The sequence below is a fragment of the Chrysemys picta genome, chromosome 8, assembly GCF_011386835.1.
Source record: "Chrysemys picta bellii isolate R12L10 chromosome 8, ASM1138683v2, whole genome shotgun sequence".
In the NCBI taxonomy this organism is placed as follows: Eukaryota; Metazoa; Chordata; order Testudines; family Emydidae; genus Chrysemys; species Chrysemys picta.
Window position 1 is genome coordinate 44,003,296 of NC_088798.1, and position 24,105 is coordinate 44,027,400.

A 24,105-nucleotide genomic window follows, 5' to 3' on the forward strand; every position below is an offset into this window, starting at 1 on the left:
AAGGGGCGGGGGCACCATTGCTGCACACAGGCAAGCTGCATATGGGCCAGGGCAGAAGCCGCATTGCAGTAGAAGACCCTCCCTTGCTTCCCAGGTCACCCTCAGCAGCGAGATATCGTCCAGGACGAACTGTGGAAAATGTTGGGACAGTGTTCAGTGTAGGTGCCCCCTGAAGCTGTTGGCTCTCCCCAAGGCACAGAAACCCAGAGGACAGTGCAGCCCTGAAACAATCAGTCCCCCTTACTCACCATTTTGAGGCTCCCGTGGGATGTGTGCGCTCTGTTTTGGATGGGAAAATTATGCTATTGTGTAGACCCTGTGTGTTTTCTACTCCTTAAGTGCGGGGGGAATCATTACTCTGTCTGGTATAAACAATGCTGCCTCTGTTAAAATGTTGCATTTTGCCTATACAGCTGCATCAACCTTGAGACCTCAGCCGTCCTTTTTATCGCCTGCTCAGAGACTGCAAAGACTCAGGAAGAGACCGTGAAAAAGCAAAGAAGACATGCTGCAAGAAGTGATGCGGCAATCTATTAAAGAGAATGAGAAAGCACAGGACTGGAGGGAGAGAGAAAGCAGGATCCGCCAGGAAAACGCAGCGCACCGGCGGCAAAGCACCGCGCACCGGCAGCAAAGCACTGATAGGCTCATAAGCATCCTGGAGCGCCAAGCAGACGCTATCCAGGAGCTGGTAGCCATGCAGAAAGAGGAGCAGTACCACAAACGCAAACGCCACCCCCCCCTACAGCCCTTGCCCCAAAACTCTTTCCGTTGTGCCCCACTGTCACCTCCAACCCACTTTCCCCAACTTCCATGTTCTTCACACCACCCGCTGCCTCCAACACCAGTATCTTCACCACCCAGCCCTGAAAACCATGACCCTTACCCTCTGCACTCAACCCCCATCACCATGCAGTATAGCTGTCCTGAAGTGCAGCACTCACTGCACAGCACACCAGACAGGACATAGCAGAATCTGCGATTGTACTGTTCCCCACTCCACCCCCTTGTTTCTTTTCAATAAATGGATTTTTTGGCTTTGAAAACATTATTATTGCATAAAGTAAAAGACTCCTTAGCCCAGGAAATAAACAGGCACTGCAAGTCTGCTTAGCAAACACTGATTCCTAAAGATTGGAACTACTGCACTTCACTCCCGTGCAGGGCACCAGATATCACTGCTGGTTTTCAGCCTCAAATTGATCCCTCAAGGCATCCCTAATCCTTGCAGCCCCGCGCTGGGCCCCTGTAATAGCCCTGCTCTCTGGCTGTGCAAATTCAGCCTCCAGGTGGTGAACCTCAGCGGTCCATGCCTGAGTGAAGCTTTCACCCTTCCCTTCACAAATATTATGAAGGAAACAGCACGTGGATATAACCGCAAGGATACTGTTTTCGACCAAGTCCAGCTTCCCATACAGAGATCGCCAGCGGGCCTTTAAACGGCCAAAGGCACACTCCACAGTCATTTGGCACCGGCTCAGCCTGTAGTTGAACCATTCCTTGCTGCTGTCAAAGCTCACTGTATAGGGTTTCATGAGCCACAGCATTAACGGGTAAGCGGGATCTCCAAGGATCACAATGGGCATTTCAACTTCCCCTACCGTGATCTTCCGCTCTGGGAAAAAAGTCCCGGCCTGCATTTTCCTGAACAGCCAAGTGTTCCGAAAGATGCGTGGGTCATGCACCTTTCTGGGCCAGCCTGTGTTAATGTCAATGAAATGCCCACGGTGATCCACAAGCGCCTGGAGAACCATAGAGAAATACCCCTTCCGATTAACGTACTCGGATCCTAGGTGGGGTGGTGCCAGAATAGGAATGTGCGGCCCATCTATTGCCCCTCCACAGTTAGGGAACCCCATTTGTGCAAAGCCATCCACTATTTCCTGCACGTTATCCAGAGTCACGGTTCTTCTGAGTAGGATGCGATTAATGGCCTTGCAAACTTGCATCAACACGATTCCAACGGTCGACTTTCCCACTCCAAACTGGTTTGCGACCGACCGGTAGCTGTCTGGAGTTGCCAGCTTCCAGACTGCAATAGCCACCCGCTTCTCCACTGGCAGGGCAGCTCTCAATCTCTTGTCCTTGCGCCGCAGGGTGGGGGCAAGCTCCTCACACAGTCCCATGAAAGTGGCTTTTCTCATCCAAAAGTTCTGCAGCCACTGCTCGTCATCCCAGACTTCCATGACGATGTGATCCCACCACTCGGTGCTTGTTTTCTGAGCCCAAAAGCGGCGTTCCACGGTGCTGAGCATGTCCATGAATGCCACAAGCAATTTCATGTCGTACGCATTACGTGGCTCGATAGCATCGTCAGACTCCTCACCCTCACTTTGGATCTTAAGGAATAGTTCGACAGCCAAACGTCAGCATACGCCTCAGCAGTTCGGACTCCATTTCCCGCAGACAGATCGCGCTGCACAGAAACCGTTGAAAGATGGTGCCAAAGATGGACGGAAACAAAGGGATTTCTGGGATGCGAAGCGATGCATCACGGGGCATTGGGACAGGACCCAGAATCCCCCGCACCCACGCCCCCTTCCCACAACCCACGACGCCAGAATGGGAAGAGGTGCTCTGTGGGATAGCTGCCCATAAAGCACCGCTCCCAATAGGATTGCAATTGCCGCAAATGTGGCCACGACAATGCGCTGGGCAGCTGTCAGTGTGGACAGACTGCAGTGCTTTCCCTACTCAGCTGCATGAAGTCAGGTTTAACTCACAGCGCTGTACATCTGCAAGTGTAGCTAAGGCCAGGGAGAGCTCATTTAGACGTTGCGTACAAATCATCATTTGAAATTATTAGGTTGGCCAACATCACCGAAATGAATGCACTGACATTGTCATAAAAAACAACAACAGCTGTATAAGGAAGCTAATCTATGTTCATACTTTTCAAATCTATTATACTTTTTCAGATACACGTATTTTATCATACACTGTATATGCTTTTAAAGTGTGTATTGTTTCAGTTTCAATTCAAATTTCCAAACAGTCACTAAATTGGCATGTAACTAGTTCACAAAACTGGGGGGGGGAGGGGAAGTGTTGGGGAAATTCAGGGTGTGTGTAGGGAAATCACTGCACACAGATCAACTTCAAGGCACCATTAAAAAGTCAAGATGGTCATGTGGGTAAGATGTGGACTGGGAGACCTGGATTCTGTTCCTGCTGTGCCACAGACACCTGTGAGACCATAGGCGCCAACTTTTCCAGGCGCTGGTGGGTGCTCGTGCCCTTCCCCAAAGTCCCTGCCAACTCCGCCCCGACCCTGCCCCTATTGGACTCCTTCCCCAAATCCCCGCCCGTTCCCAGATCATGCCACATTTCCCCTCCTCCCCACTCCCTCCCAGTGCTTGCTGCTGCCAAATAGCTGTTTCGCAGCAGCAAGCGCTGGAACTAGGGGGAGAAGCAGCACGCTCAGGGGCGTAGGTGGAGTGGAGGTGAGCTGGGGTGGAGAGGCAGGACGGGGAGGGGCTAGTGTGTGCAGAGCACCCACCAATTTTTCCCCGTGGGTGCTCCAGCCCCGGAGCACCCATGGAGTCGGCTCCTATGTGTGAGACCTTAAACAATGGTCAAAATCTCGGACCATCAGGTCACAATCTATAACATGGAAATCATAATACATCCCTGACTCACAGGAGTTCAGTAATGCTTGGATGTGATCTGGGATTACTGTCATGTAGGCAATAGAAAAGCATCTAATATAAACGTAAGATAGCATTGTTAAGGGGGAGAGTGGGGAAAAAGAAGAGGTTGGTGCATTGTTTATTTTATAATGTAGGTATAATGAATACAGCTGTTTTTATTCTTAACTATGTGATTCTTTTTTTAAAGTGACACTTATTTGCTGGATGAGTGCCTTAAACAAGTAGACTCATTCAGGAGGACCATACATATGTCAAGCCCGTGTCTTTGCAGGATCAGGGCCTAAGTGAACATCCTATCTCCAAACTAACAATTTCCTAAAGTGTCAGTTACATGAAGTCTGTGTAGACACACCTTCGTACACATTGCTCATTATAGTATCCTATTGTCTACTGTATGCCGTCTCCCCAAAATAAATGTTTTCAATATACTTGGGAAAAAATTAAAGATGTATAAAATTGTTTTCAAAGTCCATTCAATCAGATCCTATAGGGTCAGTCTCACAAGGGGAAGGTCACTGCAAATTTTGTAAAAGCTTCTACTTGGAAAATGGAGGAAGGTTTCAGGAGAGAACCAGAGTAGGTGAATAGGTGACCGGGCATCAGAGTGTATGACATGGAGCAGGAAGATGGCAGAACTGGGGAGGGAGAGTATGAATTTGTAGTAGAGGAAATGTGTGACCAGGGGACTTCGCACACAGAAGCATGCCAATGGGATTGGAGGAAATGGATGATGGGGGGAGGGGAGGGGTTTGAACGAGAGCCTGGAGTGGAGAGAATGAGGAAAGGGATGAGTGGCTGATCATAGACAATATAGGATTGTAAGTCATGAAAGAGTTGGAAGAGATCAGAATGGGGGCAAGAGAATGAATGTGATGGAGATGGGGTGATCAGGGAGAGGGAACTCAGACTAAAAGATCAGGAAGGAGGTAGTGTTTAGTGAAGATATTTCAAGTGAATAGTAGTTTTGGGAAGCCGGGAAGCCAATGCAGAGATTAAGTTTCAAAGATAAAGATGAGGAAGCTAAAGTGGGTGGCTTAACGGTGAGATGGGACGTAAATAGGGCATTGGACCTCACAAAGGAATAAGGTGGTAGATTGATTTTTGAAGATCTCTTTAGCTGCTCATCATAGAATGGAGATGGGTGGAGAGGAATCTGGTAAGTGGTAGGTGACCTCTACATGGAAAGGATAGAAAGAGAAATGTTTTCCCTTCTCCCTCTGAAGAAGCAGCCTTGTCTCCCTGTCAACTCATCCTCTTGTCCAGAGCTTAACATGCCCCCTTCAATAATCATTAGCCCCTTCAATTTCTAAAAGGTTGACACAGTGGAAGGATAAGTTAACATGGACATCCTGACTTCTCAACACCATCAGTCCCATGCCAGTGCATGCAACTATTGAGGACTAGATACCAGCTTCTCTGGATCCCCACCCTTGGGTCCTCTGCAGGTGGAAACCTGCCAGACTGGCTCAGCTGTCTCTGTGGGAACCAAATCTAACAAATGAGATGGGAGAGCAAGGTAGGTCTACTAGCTCACTCATCCTCTAGGACATGTGTGTGATGGTTTGGATCACAGAAACCTGCTTTGGGATTGCTACCTGATGTGCCGAGAATACCTCTCAGCCCATTTTCCCTGGCAGCTTGGGACTTCAGTACCCTGCCTGGTTTGAGCCAGACACACTAGTCTGCTACAAACACAGACCCAGGTCTGAACTACATCCCCCAAAAGCTGCAGGCTAAACTAAAAACCGCTTATGAAGCAGGGCTGGCTCTGGCTTTTTGCCGCCCCAGGGTGGCGAGCCCAGTCGCGGCCCCGCTCTCGGGCCGGAGCACTGCCGGGCGCCCCAACAGCCCCAGTATGTGTAAAACAACCCTTAGCGCCGCCCCCCTCCAGGTGCCGCCCCAAGCACATGCTTGGTAGGCTGGTGCCTGGAGCCGGCCCTGTTATGAAGTGTTCCTGTCTCCAGTACTCAGATACCCGGGTCCAAACCCCAAATAAATCCATTTTACCCTGTATAAAGCTTATACAGGGTAAACTCATGAATTGTTCGCCCTCTATAACACTGATAGAGAGATATGCACAATTGTTTGCCCCTGCCCAGGTATTAATTAACCCAGGGTATGTATTAATAAGTAAAAAGTGATTTTATTAAATACAAAAATTAGGATTTAAGTGGTTCCAATTAATAAGACAGAACAAAGTGAATTACCAAGCAAAATAAAATCACACAATCATTCACACGAATGAAATCTCGCCCTCAGAAATGTTCCAGTAAGCTTCTTTTACAGACTAGCCTCCTTCTAATCTGGGTCCAGCAATCACTCACACCTCTGTGGTTACTGTCCTTTGTTCCAATTTCTTTCAGGTACCCTTTGGGGGTGGAGAGGCTCTCTTTTAGCCATCTGAAGACAAAATGGAGGGGGTTTTCCAGGGGCTTATATAGTTTCTTCTTCGAGTGATTGTTCACGTCCATTACACATTAGGTGTACGCACGCCGCGTGCACGGACGTCGGAAACTTTTTCCCTTAGCGGCTCCCGTCGGGCCGGCAGGGCCCCCTCCTTCCCGCCAGAGCGGCGCCCCGCTCCAGGGTATATATATATCCCTGCCGACCCGACCTCTCCAGTTCCTTCTTACCGTCCGTGGCGGCGTTGGAACAACTCTGTCTCTCGTCTGAGAGTGTCCCTTAGCAATAGTCATCAGTGTTATTAGCAGTTATCAGTTAGTTTGTAGTAGTGTTGAGCCAGTAGTTAACAGCTCATTAGGGTACTTAAAGTTCCTGCCGTGGTTGTTTGTTCAACCCCGGCACCGGCCCTGGGCGGCGGGGCATGCCGCACGCCCAAGGCTTTAAGGCTTGTGCCACGTGCCGCAAGCCTATGCCGTTGAGCGACCCCCACGCCTCGTGTCTCCGCTGCCTGGGGGAGGCTCACCAAAAAGAGCGCTGCAAGATCTGCAAGGCCTTCAAGCCTAGGACTAAGAAAGAAAGAGACTTTCGCCTTAAGCAGCTGCTCATGGAGACGGCATTACAGCCCTCCACTTCGACGGCACCGTCTGCCTCCGTACGAAGCGCGCCGGCATCGGTGCGGGAACCGGCGCCGGTGGGTCAACCGAAGCCCACGGCACCGACCCAGCGGGGACATGTACGACGCCGGTCGTCTTCGCCGGCAAAAGTGAAGGGCCAACCTAAGGCCTGAGGACGCTCCCCGCACAAAAGGGCGGCACCGGCGAAAACCTCGAGTGCCCCTAAGGCCTGTACGGCCCCAGCACAGACCCCGGTAGTGGCTCCGGCGCCGAAAGGGCCGTCGAGCCCCGGGATGGGCGCGTCGAGTGAGGATGAAGGGCTGGAGGAGCTCTTGGAACAGCCCTCCACTCCGGACACGTTTGAGGCAGCTAAGGACCTCATTGCATTGTCCGTCGAGGCCCCTACACGCGCTGAGGACGCTCCGCCAAAGCTGCCACACAGAGGCAAGCCAGCGATGGTGCGCCCATCATGGTCGCCGTCTCGGCACCGTTTCGGGAACCGGTCCCGGTCGAGCTCCGCCTCGGCGGACTCCCGGTTACCCTCAGCGCAGGAAGCACCGCAGCAGTCGGGCTTCAACAAGCGGTCGGCACCGACTCAGCAACCCAGCACGAGTCGGCACCGCGAAGTGTCGGCGGTACGTTACCCGAGGCCGACCAGCCGTAGCCGTTCCCGGTCCCGCGACCGCCGGTACCGTTCCAGGTCCAGGTCGGCGAGACGCTATTCCAGATCCTGGTCGCGGAGGCGCTACTCCCCAAACCCGGACCGGCACCATCCTACGGCTCCACCGTGGCCTTCCAGGTCACCGTCCGTGGTCTCAGGGACTGACTCGGACCGGTTACGGCGGATATGGCCATAGGTCGCAGGCCAGCAGGGACTATGGCCATTCTCAGTGGGGCCAGCCGAGCCAATGGCCATTCTGGACACCCTGGGCCTACCACCAGCAAGGGCCCCCATCGAGGGCCTCGAGATCCGGGCCACCGGGGTACCGATCCCGCTCCCCGCGGCACCGCCCGCCATCGCATAAGGAGGCAACGGTCTCTGGACCACCGGAGCGGGAAGGAGTGGACTCGGCACCGAGTACGGTACCGTCCCAGTCCCACACTGCGGGTCAGGCCCCAGAGGAGCAACTGGTCGATTCCGGGTTGCAGGACACTGAGGAGGGGCAGAAGGCCCCGACCTCTTCCTCCTCGCCAGATGAGGCAGTAGCGGGCACCATGGTGTCCGGCCCTCCCCCGATTGACCATCGGGCACACCAAGACCTGCTTCGCAGGGTAGCCCTCAATCTGGGCTTGCAAGCGGAGGAGACCGTAGAACGGGAAGACCCCATGGTCGATATCCTGAGCCCAGAGGGCCCCTCCAGAGTCGCTCTCCCGATCATACGGACAGTACAGTCCAACTATAAGACGGTGTGGCAAACGCCGGCCTCCAGTGCACCGACTGCAAGAGGCGTGGAGAAGAAATACTTCGCCCCATCTAGAGGGTTCGACTTCCTCTTTTTACACCCGTCCCCTTGTTCGCTGGTGGTCTCGGTGGTCAACGAGAGACAGCGTCATGGCCAGCAAGCTCCGGCCCCCAAGGGCAAGGAAGCTAAGCGACTGGACTTGTTCGGGAGGAAAGTCTGTTCCTCTGGGGGCCTTCAACTGAGGATCGCCAATCAGCAGGCGATTCTGAACAGGCACAATTTTAACTCTTGGGCATCAGTCGCCAAGTTTAAGGACTCCCTCCCACCTGACGCGCATCAGGAGTTCACGGCCCTGGTGGACGAGGGGATGGCGGTGGCCAAGACCTCATTGCAGGCCTCCCTCGACTCAGCCGATGCTGCGGCTAGAACAATCGCGTCAGGAGTCGTGATGAGGCGTTCGGCGTGGTTACAGGCTTCAGGTCTTCCACCAGAGGTGCAAACCACACTGCAGGACCTCCCGTTTGAAGGTTCGGGCTTGTTCTCCGACCAAACAGACGCCAGGCTACATAGCCTTAAGGACTCGCGTGCGACCCTTAAGTCGTTGGGTATGCACACCCCGGTAACGCAGCGTAAGCCCTTTAAACCCCAGCCACCGCAGAGGCAATACCACCCTCGCCCCCGGCACGAGCCTTACCGCCGTCGAGGCAGGGATAACAGGCGGAGACGTAACAATACGCCTAACCAAGGCCAGAGTCATGGCCAGGGCAAGCCGCAGCCAGGGAATAAGCCAGGCTTTTGAAGCTACGCCCGAGGACAGCGTACCACTTTCTATACCGGATCCTCCTCTGGGTTTCAAGGACCGCCTGTCCCATTTCTACTGGGCCTGGTTGCGCATAACATCGGACCGCTGGGTCCTGTGCACAGTGAAGGCGGGCTATACCCTCCAGTTTTCCTCGCCCCCTCCCTGCCATCCCCCTTCCCCGTCCCTCTTCAGGGACCCTTCTCACGAGCAACTCCTCATACAGGAGGTACAGACCCTTCTCGCTGCAGGAGCAGTAGAAGAGGTCCCACCAGACCTAAGGGGAAAAGGATTCTATTCCAGATACTTCCTGATTCCCAAGGCGAAAGGGGGCCTCCGTCCTATTTTGGACCTGCGCGATCTAAACAAGTTTCTGATCAAAGCGCGCTTCAGTATGGTCTCCCTTGGAACTATTATCCCATCCCTGGATCCGGGGGATTGGTATGCTGCCCTCGATATGAAAGATGCCTATTTTCACATCGCAATCAATCCGGCCCACAGGCGGTTTCTGCGCTTCGTTGTCAACCAGCGCCATTTCCAATTTACGGTCCTGCCCTTCGGCCTGGCATCAGCACCACGAGTGTTTACGAAGTGCATGTCCGTGGTAGCAGCCTTCCTTCGAAAAAGAAGGATGCGTGTGTTCCCGTACCTGGACGATTGGCTTCTCGTGGGCAAGTCGGAGGCCGAGGTCCGATCTCACGTGACGCTGGCCCTGCAGACGTTCGACAAGCTCGGCCTCCGGATCAATGTGCCCAAGTCCACGTTAGTCCCCACACAGAGACTGGACTTCATAGGTGCGACCCTGGACTCGGTAGCCGCACAGGCAAGCCTACCAGAGGCACGGTTCATGTCAATTCAGAGAGCCGTAAGCTCAGTCCAAAAATTCCCCACGACAACGGCAAGGTGTTGCATGCAGCTTCTGGGGCATATGGCAGCTTGCACACACGTGGTCAGACATACTCGCCTAATGCTCCGGCCTTTACAGTTGTGGTTCGCCTGCACGCATTGCCCCAACAGAGACCCATTGGATCAAGTAGTCACGATCCCAAACCAGGTGCTGAGCTCGCTCCGCTGGTGGCTCGATCACCAACAGGTATGCGAAGGGATCCCCTTCGCTGCCCCACAGCCCACTCTGACGTTGGTAACAGATGCATCGGACCTGGGTTGGGGAGCGCACCTGGGGGAACTGCGGACCCAAGGGCTGTGGTCCAGAGAAGACAAGCTGCTTCACATCAATCTGAAGGAGCTAAGAGCAGTTCGCCTCGCCTGTCAGACCTTCCGCACCACCATAAAAGGTCACAGCGTGGCAGTCCTGACGGACAACACTACCGCCATGTTCTATATAAACAAGCAGGGCGGGTCCCGGTCTTCTCCCCTCTGTCGCGAGGCACTCCAATTATGGGACTTCTGTATAGCTCATGCGATACACCTCATCGCGACGTATCTTCCGGGGATTCAAAACGGCTTAGCGGACCGCCTCAGCCGATCCTACCGAATGCACGAATGGACGTTGAGGCGAGACGTCCTGCATTCGATCTTCCGGAGGTGGGGCTTTCCCCGGGTGGATCTATTCGCCACCAGGGACAACAGCCAATGCCCTCAGTTCTGCTCATTCCAGAACCTCAGCCGGGGATCATTAGCAGATGCCTTCATGATCCCATGGGGAGGGAGCCGGAGATATGCCTTCCCTCCGTTCCCACTCATACACAAGGTTCTCCTCAAGACCCGCAGGGACAGGGCGACGATCATACTTATCGCCCCGGCCTGGCCACGCCAGCATTGGTTCACGTCCCTGCTGGAACTGTCCATAGCCGATCCAATCACCCTCCCCCTCCATCGCGACCTAGTCACACAAGACAAAGGTCGCCTACTCCACCCGAACCTGTCTTCGCTACATCTCACGGCATGGTATCTCTCTGGCTGAACGATGCAGAACACAGGTGCTCTCACCGGGTTCAACAAATCCTCCTTAATAGTAGAAAGCCCTCTACAAGAGCGACCTACCTGGCAAAATGGAAAAGGTTCTCCCACTGGTGCGAGCCTCTACGCATACGGCCTTTACAAGCCTCAGTTCCCTTAATCTTGGACTACCTACTGCACCTCAAGAATCAAGGCCTTGCGCCCGCCCCGATTAGAGTGCATTTAGCCGCTATTTCGGCTTTCCATCCAGGAGAGTTGGGAGTGTCAGTGTTCTCCAACCCCACAGTGGCCCGATTCCTCAAGGGGCTGGACAGGGTGTTTCCCTACTCGCGCCCGCCTGTCCCGGCGTGGAATCTGAACCTAGTCCTAACAAGACTCATGGGTCTCCCCTTTGAGCCCCTAGCTTCTTGCTCCCTCACGCACCTCTGGAAGGTGGCGTTTCTCGTGGCCATCACGTCGGCCAGAAGGGTATCGGAATTGAGGGCCCTCACTTCGGAACCACCCTATACAGTGTTCCATAAGGATAAGGTGCAACTGAGGCCGCACCCCAAATTCCTTCCAAAAGTGGTATCGCAGTTTCACATGGGGCAGGACATTTGCCTACCGGTATTCTTTCCTAAACCCCATACGGACCCTCACCACCACAGCCTACATACCCTGGATGTTCGAAGGGCGTTGGCATTCTACCTGGAACGGACCAGGTCGTTCCGCAGAACACCTCAGCTGTTCATTGCTATTGCAGAATGTATGAAAGGCTTGCCTATCTCGACACAGCGCTTGTCGGCATGGATTGTGCATTGTATACGCACCTGTTTTGAGCTTGCCAATGTTCCGGCCCCGGAGATCCGGGCCCACTCGACTAGGGCCCAAGCGTCCTCAACGGCCTTCTTGGCGCAGGTCCCTATCCAGGAGATCTGTAAGGCGGCCACCAACGTCCGTACATACGTTCACAGCCCACTACGCGATCCATCATCAGGCCAGAGAGGACGCAATGGTCGGGCGGGCTGTGCTACAGTCAGTTGTACCTTGACTCCTACCCACCTCCAATGGTAAGCTTGGGAATCACCTAATGTGTAATGGACGTGAACAATCACTCGAAGAAGAAAGAACGGTTACTTACCTTCTGTAACTGTTGTTCTTCGAGATGTGTTGTTCACGTCCATTACACTTCCCACCCTCCTTCCCCTCTGTCGGAGTCTCCGGCAAGAAGGAACCGGAGGGGTCGGGTCGGCAGGGATATATATATATACCCTGGAGCGGGGCGCCGCTCTGGCGGGAAGGAGGGGGCCCTGCCGGCCCGACGGGAGCCGCTAAGGGAAAAAGTTTCCGACGTCCGTGCACGCGGCGCGCATACACCTAATGTGTAATGGACGTGAACAACACATCTCAAAGAACAACAGTTACAGAAGGTAAGTAACCGTTCTTTCTCTCTTGTGGGTGGGAACCCCTCTCTCCCCCTGTGTAGAATCCAGCTACAAAATGGAGTTTTTGATTCACATGGGCAAGTCACATGTCCATGCATGACTCAGTTTTCTGCAGGTCTTCCCAGGAAAGCTCAGATGTGGATTGGTGTCTATCAAGGTCCATTGTTAACCAAATACTCGAATAACTTCTTCACACTACGTTGACCACATCTGCCTTAGGTGCTTTCTACAGCAAACACTTTAAATACAAGCATAGAGCCAACGATCATAACTTCAGATATAAAAATGATACATGAATAGTGTGAATACATGCAGAACATAACCTTTGCAAAGACATGTTACATGGCATATCTAGCATAAAACACATTCCAGTTATGTCATATTTACACTCCAGCTTATTTCTATAAAGCATTCTGGGGTGCAATGTCACAATATGTTCATCCAACACAGGCTGAGTCACTCACAGATAGTGTCATTTACATATGAGAAATAGTTTGGGAGTACAGCGCACAGAGAATCTCTTTGGAGGATGACTAATCACAGTATAGTAAGTAGGGGGAAAAGGAGGGATGAAAGACACCTAACTTAGTCAAGTCTTGCTCACCCTAAGGCTCTATTCTCGCTGGAGTTCAGGGAGTTACCTGAGACGGGGGAAGAATTAGTACCCCAGAAGCACTGTTCTGATCCTAGCCACTCTTCTGTGTCCAAGGACAGGGTCAAGCCCTTAAATAATTTGAATGCTCTTATTTAGTGTATTGTTTTTCCAGTGGATATTTAAAAATTAGTGCATTGATCCCATGAGTGCAGGTGGACAATGGACCCACACAGAGCCCCTGACTCAGCAGGACTCCTTATAGATAAGTAATCCACACAGACACTTGAAGTTGCAGGATAAGGTCCCCCATTATTTTGTTACCATCTTCATTGCAGTTTATTGGTATTCTCTCATTCAGTTTATTTTTTTAGACAAGCAAGATCTCTGTTTTGGATTTACAAATGGAATAATTATAAAGTGTTGTACAGATAAAAGGCTTCTCCTGTAACTGCTCTTTCCATCATGATTTATTTATATACAAAAGGGCTGGATTCAGCCAAGAAATGCACCCTGTGAAATCCTATTGGCCAGAGCACAAAAGTTGCAGCAGTAAGTTGCCAAGTCCTTTCCACATCTTGAAATACCATTTTGAAATTATTGTTTCCTATGATACCAAAAGTACTTTAGAGTCTCTAACTGTGGTTTCTTTCTGGTAAAAAAAAAATAAGAGAATGTGGGAACTCAGGAAAAGCTAAGACATGTACAATATTCTCACAATCAGTGAAAACATTTTTCCAAGAGAGTTAATTATTTTCTGATCTCATTTTTTCTTTTTTTTTTGGCTCAAAGAAAAAGTATTTTTGCAGTTTGATAGAGTTTGTAGAAAGATTTTTGGCTTCCAGCAAATTTATGTTTTCCTCTCACCTAGAAATGTACAAATATGCTCAACCAAATCCACAGTGCTCACCGCTGCTTGAAACAAACTCTGTGTAGCTCTTTTTCACCACCATTTGCAGTCATTTACAAAATTCAGTACACTAACCACAGCCCTCTCAACCACCTATGCTCATCATCTTTCACTATTGTGCAGTAATATATAGCATCAGTTCTCTGGGGCCTTTTTCTGAATGTGGAATCAGAGACATTCCTTTAACTGCAGAATGTGAATATTGACTTTATTTTGTCACCCAAAGACTTCCTAGAATTGGAAATACAGGGGGTATTTTTGTTGATCTGAGTGGTGCAAACACCTTTGTTCTTGTGAAAAATATATCTGAAGGGAAAATTAAATGATGCAAGTTTTAACAGTTAACATGGTAGGGGGGACCTGTATCTGAGCTCTCATATTAAGATTTTTCAAGAAATATTGAGGTAATTGACTGGGTTTCTCAGGGCAGCAATGGAAGAAAAATTTGGCAAGAGTGCATTGGTCACTTCTTAGGATACCCAATTCAAGCCACACTGTCTGCCTCCATCCCTAGCACAGATAAATTCAGCTGCCCATTGCCACTCTTCATCCCCCCCCCCACCCCGCAGGGCTCTATTGTTGCTGGAAGAAGGTCCTAGCTGCTGCTGGAGCAGCTCTGGGTTAGTAATCCTCTTCCCCATGCCCTCTAGGAAAAAAGAAGAGGGAGTGGAACTGCCCGTTGTTGTCCTGCAGCAGAGAAGAGAGGTCAGAGAGAGCAGATTGGGCTGATCCATTTTTCTCAGTTTTGAGGGGGAAGGGAGGGAGCCCTCCAGACTGTGAAGAGTCCAGCAGCTCAGGGCCGGCTCCTGTGTTTGCATGGTCCTGGGAGATAAACCAACATTTAGTTCAATGGGTTATTTTAACCTAGGATTCAATTTAGGATGGGAACTGGGTGCCTAAAGTCCCAGTCTTAATTCATCAATGACTGCATTTGCACTGGTGTAACACTCCAATTTTCACAATACTTTCCTTTCATAAATATTATGCCATCACATCAATCCAGAGCACCAACTATTTGCTTTCCTTCCACTAGAGGCATTACCGAGGTATTTGAAGCTTGGCAACAGATTAGGTCCTGTACAATACTTGATGGCCCTGGGTTACACCAGCTGAGCTGTTCACATTTAGTTATAAAGACAAAATATACTCTCTCTGAATTTATTCCAGAGCTGCTACCCTCACTCAAGAGTGGAAACTGAAATAAGGTTAGTAGGCATTCTTTCCCTGCTACTTGTGGAAAATGATGGATTCTGATGCATGAAATCCAACAGTGTTCCTTGGAAATGTCAGTCTACAAGGACTAAAACAGTAGTATTACTTTTCACATCAGCTGAAAGCCAGGTGCACAGCAACTGACAGTAGTGGCATTTAAAAACCCCTTTGGGATGAGGGATTTCAGTGCATCTTGTTTGTTGTGGGCACTTCTTTTGCATGTTACTCATGTAGCATTTCATGAGTTCTCGAAAACTACACAAACTTACATAAAACAAGATTTTAGCTGTCAAAAAAAATTCTCAGTTGTTTTCCTTTGTTCCAAAGATTTAAGGCCAGCTTTTGGTATAAGTGAGCATGTCTACATTGACTTCAATTGAGCTATATCAAATTTACACCAGCTGGGAATCTGACCCTTAAACTAGAGGCTGCTGTGAGCCAGAGAGTAAACACCCTTGGCATTTGCAGATGGGGCCGCTCTCTCTCTCCAACTTAAACATCCTATTTAACTTGCAAGAAAAGAAGCCATGCATCACTCATGTACCTCTGAACAGGGTGACCTTAGAAAAGCATAGCTCAACAGATATACCATGTCACTACAAAGTGGCATCCTTTATTACACAGTCACAGCTCCTAGTTAGGACAGAAAAAAAAAAAAAAAAAAAAAAAAAAAAGAGTTGTGCACACACACTGCATTAAAGAACTCCAGTAATGTGAGTCAGTAATATTACTCCTACTTGCACAGAATTCAGTTGGAGACAGCTCAAACTGCAACAGAATATTATGCCAGTATTTGGCATTTCTGTAGAGAATCTCAAAGCTCTTTCTAAACACAAGTCCCAACACCCCTGAAATAGGCAAGTCTTATCTTCATACATACAGTGAAACTGAAGCACAGAGAAGTTTAAAAAGGAACACTGTACATTCAAAATTTAGTCAGTCAGTTTCAAAAGCTGAGTAGTTGTTTCAGTTACTACACCTGCCTCTCAGCCACCCCTGCCAGTCTTTATGACTGAAGTTATTTCCCTGGATCCCCATCCCTCCATAACAAAAATTCTCTCCCTGGCTTCTGTATGAAAGGCCAATTAAGCTGACTTTATACCGAGGGCTGACAAAGGAAACAAGCTGCTAAAAACAGGGAATGTGTCTTCAATCTGCCAGTTACAAGTAACAACTAAAATCACTAACACTAGAAAGTAAACACAATTCAGTCAGAAATCTGAAGTTGACAATGTCCGTTGAAAATAATTTGTTAAAAAAAAAATTACTAGAGTATAGGAAATAAAGTCCAGTGTTGGAGACTACCAGACTGATGATCACTACACCATGTTTCCTCCTAAAATTAGATTACCATAGTTTATCTGTGCGCTTAGGAGTTTCCCTGACTGCTAAAAAGTTTAGAAAATGACCCCACCAGGACACAGAATATGGTTTTGGATACCGGATACTTAGAATTATGTAGATTCACAAAGTACTAGACTGGCTGGGAGGATTTAGATTTTTTTACTAGAGAGGTCAGCCAGCCCTAATATGGGTAAAGCAGTAATGTAGTTCAAATAAGAATACTAACATTTCATGACAAACTGATTTATCAGCCAGATTTATTTTTGCAACATTCCTCTAAAAATTTTTATTCAAAAGCTCACGGCTTCCTCATCACTCAAAAAGCATGTGAACTATGATAATTAAGGAAGCACCAGATAATTGGAATGCACAAGAGATATTACAACTTGAATTATTTTGTTGAAAGAAAGAACTTTCTCTTGGGATCTCGAAGCAAAGATTGAGTCCCATTTCCAAGTCAGACTTCTCAATAAGTTACAGATACAGCAAGTGTTATTTCATATTACAAAATTGGAACCCTCAAAGCACTCTCACACATTGCTCATTACTTCCATACTAATGCATGAATATAATCAGTTTCCACAATGTTGCCTTCCTTTCTTCCTGAAACTACTCTTAAACTGTGAGATTTTCAGACAGCCCGACTACTTAAAAACAAAAACAAGCAGTCAAGCTTGCCTGATTTCATCAATTTTATCTCAGAATATCTAAGTTGCTCACCAATCCATGTAACTTTATGAATATTTGGCACAGCAGGAAACATTATAGACATGCATTCCAGACTCCAAATCAAAAATTGTTGTCTTAGTCTTTCTAGATGCATGTAGTATAAATAAGAGGAATGTCACTAACAAACATATGCCTAAAATTACTAAATTTAGCTTTACTGCAAAGCTACTTTTATCAACATAGTGTTACGTTTTCATCAGAAAACACAGTTACTTAAGAAAACAAGTATGTGGCAGAGTTATGACTCCACCTCTACTGCCAGAATACATGTATAAAACCTGGACTGGAATAAAGACTAGCTACTGTAACTGCACTTCTGTTCAGATACCCTATGAAACCATTTAGTTTTACTTCAAGAGTATTCCTCCTAGAAGTGAGAAGTAGAATGTTTTGTTACATCTAGTTAAACCATCCATCTTTATATCTTTCCATATCACAAGCTTCTATTCAAGCAGAAACAAGTTCTGAGCAGCTCTCCTTATGCAAAAGCCATCTTTGCTTTTCATTGGGCTTAACGCATCTTAACAGACTGACAACGGAACCCTGGAGGACCTTCTGTTAATTATTCCAAACTCAGTTAAAGTCAGTGGGAGTTGTGAACTCTCAGCAACAGGCCATTCATTCCTTATCTGTTTCTACTACAGAGCAAAAGATATGGACGGCATCTTTACAGGCTATGCTGCCACAGGCAGAGGCCATTTCACTTGTGCCGTATGCTTGGACAAGCTATAGGAAAATACTAGTGCGCAGTCATAGGTAGAGAATGGAGATCCACATAGGCTAGACATTCAGTGCTGCTTTCTACTTCTTGCAGATGGCATTTAAGAGAGGCATCACCGTTTTCCCCTGATGTTGATTAGTCATCTTTTAAATTATTATTAATATAAACAAGCTAATCAGCACTGCTTATGTTCCAAGAAATTTAAAATTAAATGGATACTTTAAATGAAAAGTAAACATGGAATTCTATCTATCCACAATACAGTTTATACAACTTTGTGAAATTACAAAGACACTACAAAATTTTTAGGAAGAATAAATTTTGATCAATGATTTATTCCATTTGAATCAGTGCCTAAAATGAGGTACACTGATGGAACAGAGCAGAAAACAGCAAGCTCTAAAGTACTGTTATGGCCACGCTATTTCATAAGGGCAACATTAAAGAATTCAGCCCTCTCTCAAATAGGTTTCCTGATACCAAGAAAGCAAATTCTCTGTGCATTTAGACTGGTTAATTCCATTGGACTTCAGTGAAGACATGAGATTTTGAACTTCCACAGTCAAAGGTTTAAATTAAAAAAAAAAAAAAGAATCTTTACATGCTCATTTTATTAGACATATCTCCACCAGATGCTTCACTGAATCCAGGACTCACTACTGGCAGGTCACTATTCCACTTCTCACTATTTGGTGTTAAAAAAAAAAAAAAAAAAAAAAAGGGTGGGGGGAGGGGAGGATGTACAGTGTGTCCTACCACACAGTGAGACCTTGTTAGAGGTATTCCATTGATATTTCTTATTGCCTTTTGTTTCATATCTTCAGATAAGGAAAAAGAGAGCATTGAAGAAGGATCATAAAAAGGATATTTCTTAAGGCCCCAGTACTGCAAAGACTTTTTCATTTGCTTAAATTTATACACTATGAATATTCCCATTAAAGTATTTAAGCATATGCTTAAGTGTTTGCAGGTTAAGGGCCTATACAATATTTCTTCCATAGCACAAAGGATAGGAATTAGATCTACTTTTTTTAATTTTTAAGAACCTACCTGCTTATGTTTATTTGGAAATGCATTGATTTTTGCTTATTTATCTTTGTGATCATATAGGATCAAGCAAAAAGCTTTTTAAGAAGGGGACATAATTCCATTTATACATTTCACCACAAGTACAAATGATGAAACTTGTGAACACGCAGCCATGTCCAAAACCAAATGAATTTATATTTCTTCATGTTACTTCAAGTGCCAGTTGCCAATACCAGACACTACTGCTATACACTCCCAAGATACCATCCTGGGTATTACAGCAAGAGGCAGATAATACTCTGCCACACACTGGAAGGGACATCAGGATCTGCCACATCACCTCTTGACCATATTATTCTTTGTCTGATACAGACCTCTTCCACTTCAAGGCAGACTGAATAAATACTGATGTACCTATAAAAATTTTGCAAGCAAATGAACAGTAGTATTTAAAACATGGTTTTCTAGTTAAAGGGAAGCTTGTGTTGTATATTAGACTTAAGACACCACTCTTTCCCAGTCTCCAAAGCTAGGCTGCTGCATGTGGATATCTCATATTACATAAATACATTTTCCATTAGACTCTCTCCCCTCCTTTTTTCATAGGCTTATTTACTTTTTCTACTGTGCTGCTATCTATACCTTTCTCTAGCTTCTCCAAAGTAAAAAGTTAGCCTATTTTTGCATTCAAGTTAGACTTAACCCACAATGTTGAAGTGTGTTTCAAATTGACCATACCTAATAGATTATCACCAGCTGAAATATACCTCAAGCTGCCAGTTAAACAAAAAAACCCACACAACCATACCGCTGAGTATAAGCGCAGATAAACAATAGCTGATTAGGTTTGAAGCATCCTAAAATATGAAATTTTAAAACATCCCACCGAGTACTATTTGCTCTTGCACAATGCACCTAGAATTTGTTGGCAGACAATGCAGAAGGCTGCAGCCAGTGATGAGTCCCATGATCAAGGTTCTTCTCCAGGCTCTGATGCCTCACGCATTGTTTTTCCTTTATAAATCGGTTATACAAACATTTTGTTCTCAAATACCTCTATCGCTAGGTACTGTACTTGCTCAGAAAACAGTGAGAAGTGAAACAGCAATGGGCTACACTAGCACAGGGCTAAAACCCAATTCTCAAACCCCCACCTTTAATATTTGAGGCATAAGATAAGGTCAAAACATAGGTGGTACTTTCAGTTGTGGGGGATGGAAGAACTCTGTATCAAAAGTGGCTGCTGATGGCTGATTTAAGGAACAGCATTGATATTGCTGTGAAAGGAGACACTTATTTCCACACTATATGATGTGGAATCAGATGGTAAGAATTTTGCAAAACCATTGGATATCCTTAGCCCACTGGATCTTGGAGCACTCACAGACCCACTGAGGAAGAGTTTATCAAGACATTCATGCCATTAACAGAAAGAAATTACTTAGATAATTGAACTGATTCCTTCTCAAAGTATCAACATTGTCTCTGCTTCTCCTCTAGAAAGAGAGCTCTCCCCCTGAAGAATCCAATGGATCCCTCGTTAAAACCAAACATTCTATTTCAGAAGCACTGCTGATATTGCAAGACCTCTCCTTGATCCGAGTTTCTAGCCTCAGTAAGAATAGCTATCACACACACACTCTAACAGGATATAGATTCAGAACAATGACATGGGGGCAGTCTTTTAAAAGTTCCCTATTACATATTTTAGGCATCTTATCATATTGCCATTAAGACAATACTTTATCAAACTGTTAGGATAAGTTTTCATGCAGTATTCTTTGCACTTCCAGAGCTCCCATTTACACTAATGTGATTTTTTTTTATTGTTCACATTATGCAGAATTAAGCTCTGACAATTTAAAGGGAGAACATGGAAGATCTAGAGCTAGGACCAACAAAACAAGCAAGTCATACAACCAAGTTTCTTTTATAAAAATAAAAAAATCCTAGCTAAGGTTCATATTTATTTTAATCTTTCTAGATGACTCAGAGCAATGATTGCCTTAAGACACTAGTCAGCCTTTTTAAATGGCCAAGCAAAGATTGCCTCAGGACACTAGCCAGATATTTTCCTTCTACAGTTAGCACATATACAACAAAATGTCCTAAAACAATAAACTGATTTCAACAGAAAGCTTAAGCCCATACCTACCTGAACTAAGGAGGTTTTTATAAGGCTTTTCCCCACACAGCTTTGCCTACATTACTTTCTTTCTTGAATAAAGACCAACCTTATGTATCTTCTGATGAGGGTAATGAGACCCTCCTGTTCCAACTGACTGGGCCAGAAACACAGCTGCCTTCCCTCCACCCAAACAAGTTAGGACGTGAGGAGAGCAGCTGCAGTTTCATGATGACTGTCAGTGTTCAGGATCTTTTCTATAGCTATTTGTTTATTTCCTAGGGAGAGTTCTCCCAAGGAAGTTCTCCCAAAGGGCTTGTAAACTCCATCATAACCAACCTCAGTAAGTGTAAGTAAAACAAAAACATTAAACTGTTATACTGAAGTCAAGACAAGTATGTTTGATCACTATTTTTCTAATGTACCTTTGGTACCATCCCTCAGGTGTATAGGGAGGCTTGGTAAAAGAGTCCTTAGGTACTGAGCTAGAGATGTGGGGTTTGTTTAAAAATAACTGAATTTATGTAAATTCCCCAACTAAAATTGAACCAGAGCAATACATAGTAAAATACACACCTAACCATAGGTTTAAAAAAAATTGTCCTTTTCCCCTCCCCCTCTACAGATATTCTAAGCAGGTTGCTACTGCAAGTGTCTAGAATCATAGAATATCAGGGTTGGAAGGGACCTCAGGAGGTCATCTAGTCTAACCCCCTGCTCAAAGCAGGACCAATTCCCAACTAAATCATCCCAGCCAGGGCTTTGTCAAGCCGGGCCTTAAAAACCTCCAAGGAAGGAGATTCCACCACCTCCCTAGGTAAAGCATTCCAGTGCTTCACCACCCTCCTAGTGAAATAGTCTAGCAGCAATATAACTGCTCAAACTCTTAATCTGTCCTCTGATTTGATACATTACAGCAGCTTTTCCCATCTCTTGCTAGAAGAAACAATAAAAACTAAAAATCAGTATTGTAAGGACAGGCAACAAGTTACAAATGTGGGAGTGGCTACAGAATGAGTCACTGTTTGCATGGGAGCAATGATATTCAGGCACTTACTGAGTTTCTGAGTAGTCTCTGTGAATTACACATTTTGAGGAGCCTGGGCAGATTCAGGCAGGGCTGAGTTTTTACATGCAGTTAACAGAAGTGCTGTGTCGTCTCTCCTGAGCAAGAGCTCAACTCCTGAACATTTGTTAAAACATTACTTTGGCCATACTCTGCCAGGTTAGGACAGGGCAACCATTGACTGTATAGCCCTGATCGCCATGACAGGTATTAGCCAAATAGAAACCCGCAGAATTGAACACATGTTTAAGGAGCATTAATTCATTTAGGGGTGTGTTCCCCAGGCATGTAGCATCTGGCTCAACAAAATGACCTTCTGATAAATGAGTGTGTTAAATCGTTAACTGCACACGTTGAGTTGGTTGTGCCTTGACATGACTGAAGTAGCAGCATCTGGTTAGGCGTGTGATCATCCTTTATGACCTCCTGAAAAATCCAGCTTTAGTGCTCCAGCTTTTGCTCCATGCTCAAAGAGGCTCTTTCTGAACATTCCTGGAGTGGGCAAAAGAATGAGTTACTTGCCCATGGAACCTTTTGAAAAAATTTGTCTTGATATTTAAGTACAAGAAGGTTAATTTAAGGTTGTGAATGGCACTCTGCACTTGCTTTCCAGCGGGTATGTAAAACAGACATTTTGAATGCTCCTACTCATTAAAGCCTTCATGGTACCTTTTGTAGAAGTAGGTGTAAACCCAGTGCCCTTGCTAAATTCCAACTTGACTAAATGCATTGTGCTACTGCATCCCTGTTGCAATTTCAGTTGGTTATACCACTCTTCACTTGTTGTTCCTAACTGTTGTGCAGTGCTGCTATGTTTCATTATCAAACTGACTTATAATCAAAGTGATTTGTTTGTACAATGAGTTGATAAAAGTTTTAAAGAGCTTTGGGATCTATGAAGTCAGCAAAATTGCACCTGCTAACATCAGGTCTGAATTTACAGACGCTCCCTGACTTACGCAATCGTTCCATACCAGAAAGCCTTGCATAACTGGAATTTTGCATAAGTCAGAAAAGTATACCCGTACATTATGCAAAAATTTCCACAACCCCAATATCCTATTTCTGGCTTATGGAACTTTTTCCATAAGTGCGAATTTGCATAAGTCGGGTCTTGCGTAACCCCAGGAGCATCTGTATACAGTTATATTCTGTGATCATGAAACATTACAAAAGTATGATTTTGAGAAGCATCAGCTCCTTCTAACTTACACAGAAAGAAATCAATGTTAACTATTAAAAATATAAATGATTTGTTTTTCCTGGAAGTTGTGTCCTACAATTTTTTTAAAAAGTCAATTTAAAGTTTCCAAGCACTGAAAAGAATTCTAAAGGGTTCTGCTTTTAATACTCAGCATCTGCCTAGAAACATATCAATCATATGATCATAAACAGCTGTTGCATTAGACTTTTAATCAGCCATGATTTTCAAAAGAGAAGAAGAATGTTGGAACAGATGATGGAAAGTTATTGCATAGAATCCCTTACTTAGGAATTCCAAATTCCAGTTTTAGGGAGACAAAACTTTATTAAGCATTGTAAAAATTTCTCATGTGTAAAGTACTTTGTTATAAAAAGCATAAACTATCCCATATGTATGGAATACATGAACACAGCACACATACACTCACAAAAGTATTCAGAGTGATATGTTTAATGTGATATAGTAAAATGCTGCATATGGGCATTGTTTTGTGTCAAATATATGGGATACGTATCACTAACTACAACAAATTGCACAGAACAAAGCTGTTGGCTAATAGAGAGATATTATCTCCTCAGTATTCATAAACTCCACTAATGGGAGTCATAAACTCTTGCTGATGGATTAATTTATCCTTTAATCTAAAAAAAATTGCTGATGCTCAACAAGGGCCAAATTCAGCTCTCAGTTTCATTGGTATAAATCTGGAGTAACCCCACTGAAGTCAGAGTCATTCCAGATTTACACTTGCGTAAGTGAAAACAGAATTTGGACCTATGTGATTACTCCTTATTCTTTTTAAGAAAATGTCATTTTCTTTGAGATAGCAGCATGACAACTCTGTCACTTGCCTTTCATAAGAACATAAGATGGAGGGAAAAGGATATTTGTAATGGAGCTACTCCCATAATCTGTTAGAGAAGGGGTTAAGAGTCAATTAGTGGACCTCAGATTGCATCC

General features: G+C 46.1%; 1 long non-coding RNA gene across 1 annotated transcript in view; it reads right to left on the reverse strand.

The window, feature by feature from the left end:
* LOC135973044 (uncharacterized) overlaps positions 1-21,100 on the reverse strand; it is a 72,710-nt gene extending 51,610 nt beyond the window's left edge. Inside the window, exon 1 of the long non-coding RNA XR_010589747.1 lies at positions 20,906-21,100. This is a non-coding gene — a long non-coding RNA (uncharacterized LOC135973044). The remainder of the gene's footprint in view (positions 1-20,905) is intronic.
* Positions 21,101-24,105: the final 3,005 nt, after the last annotated feature.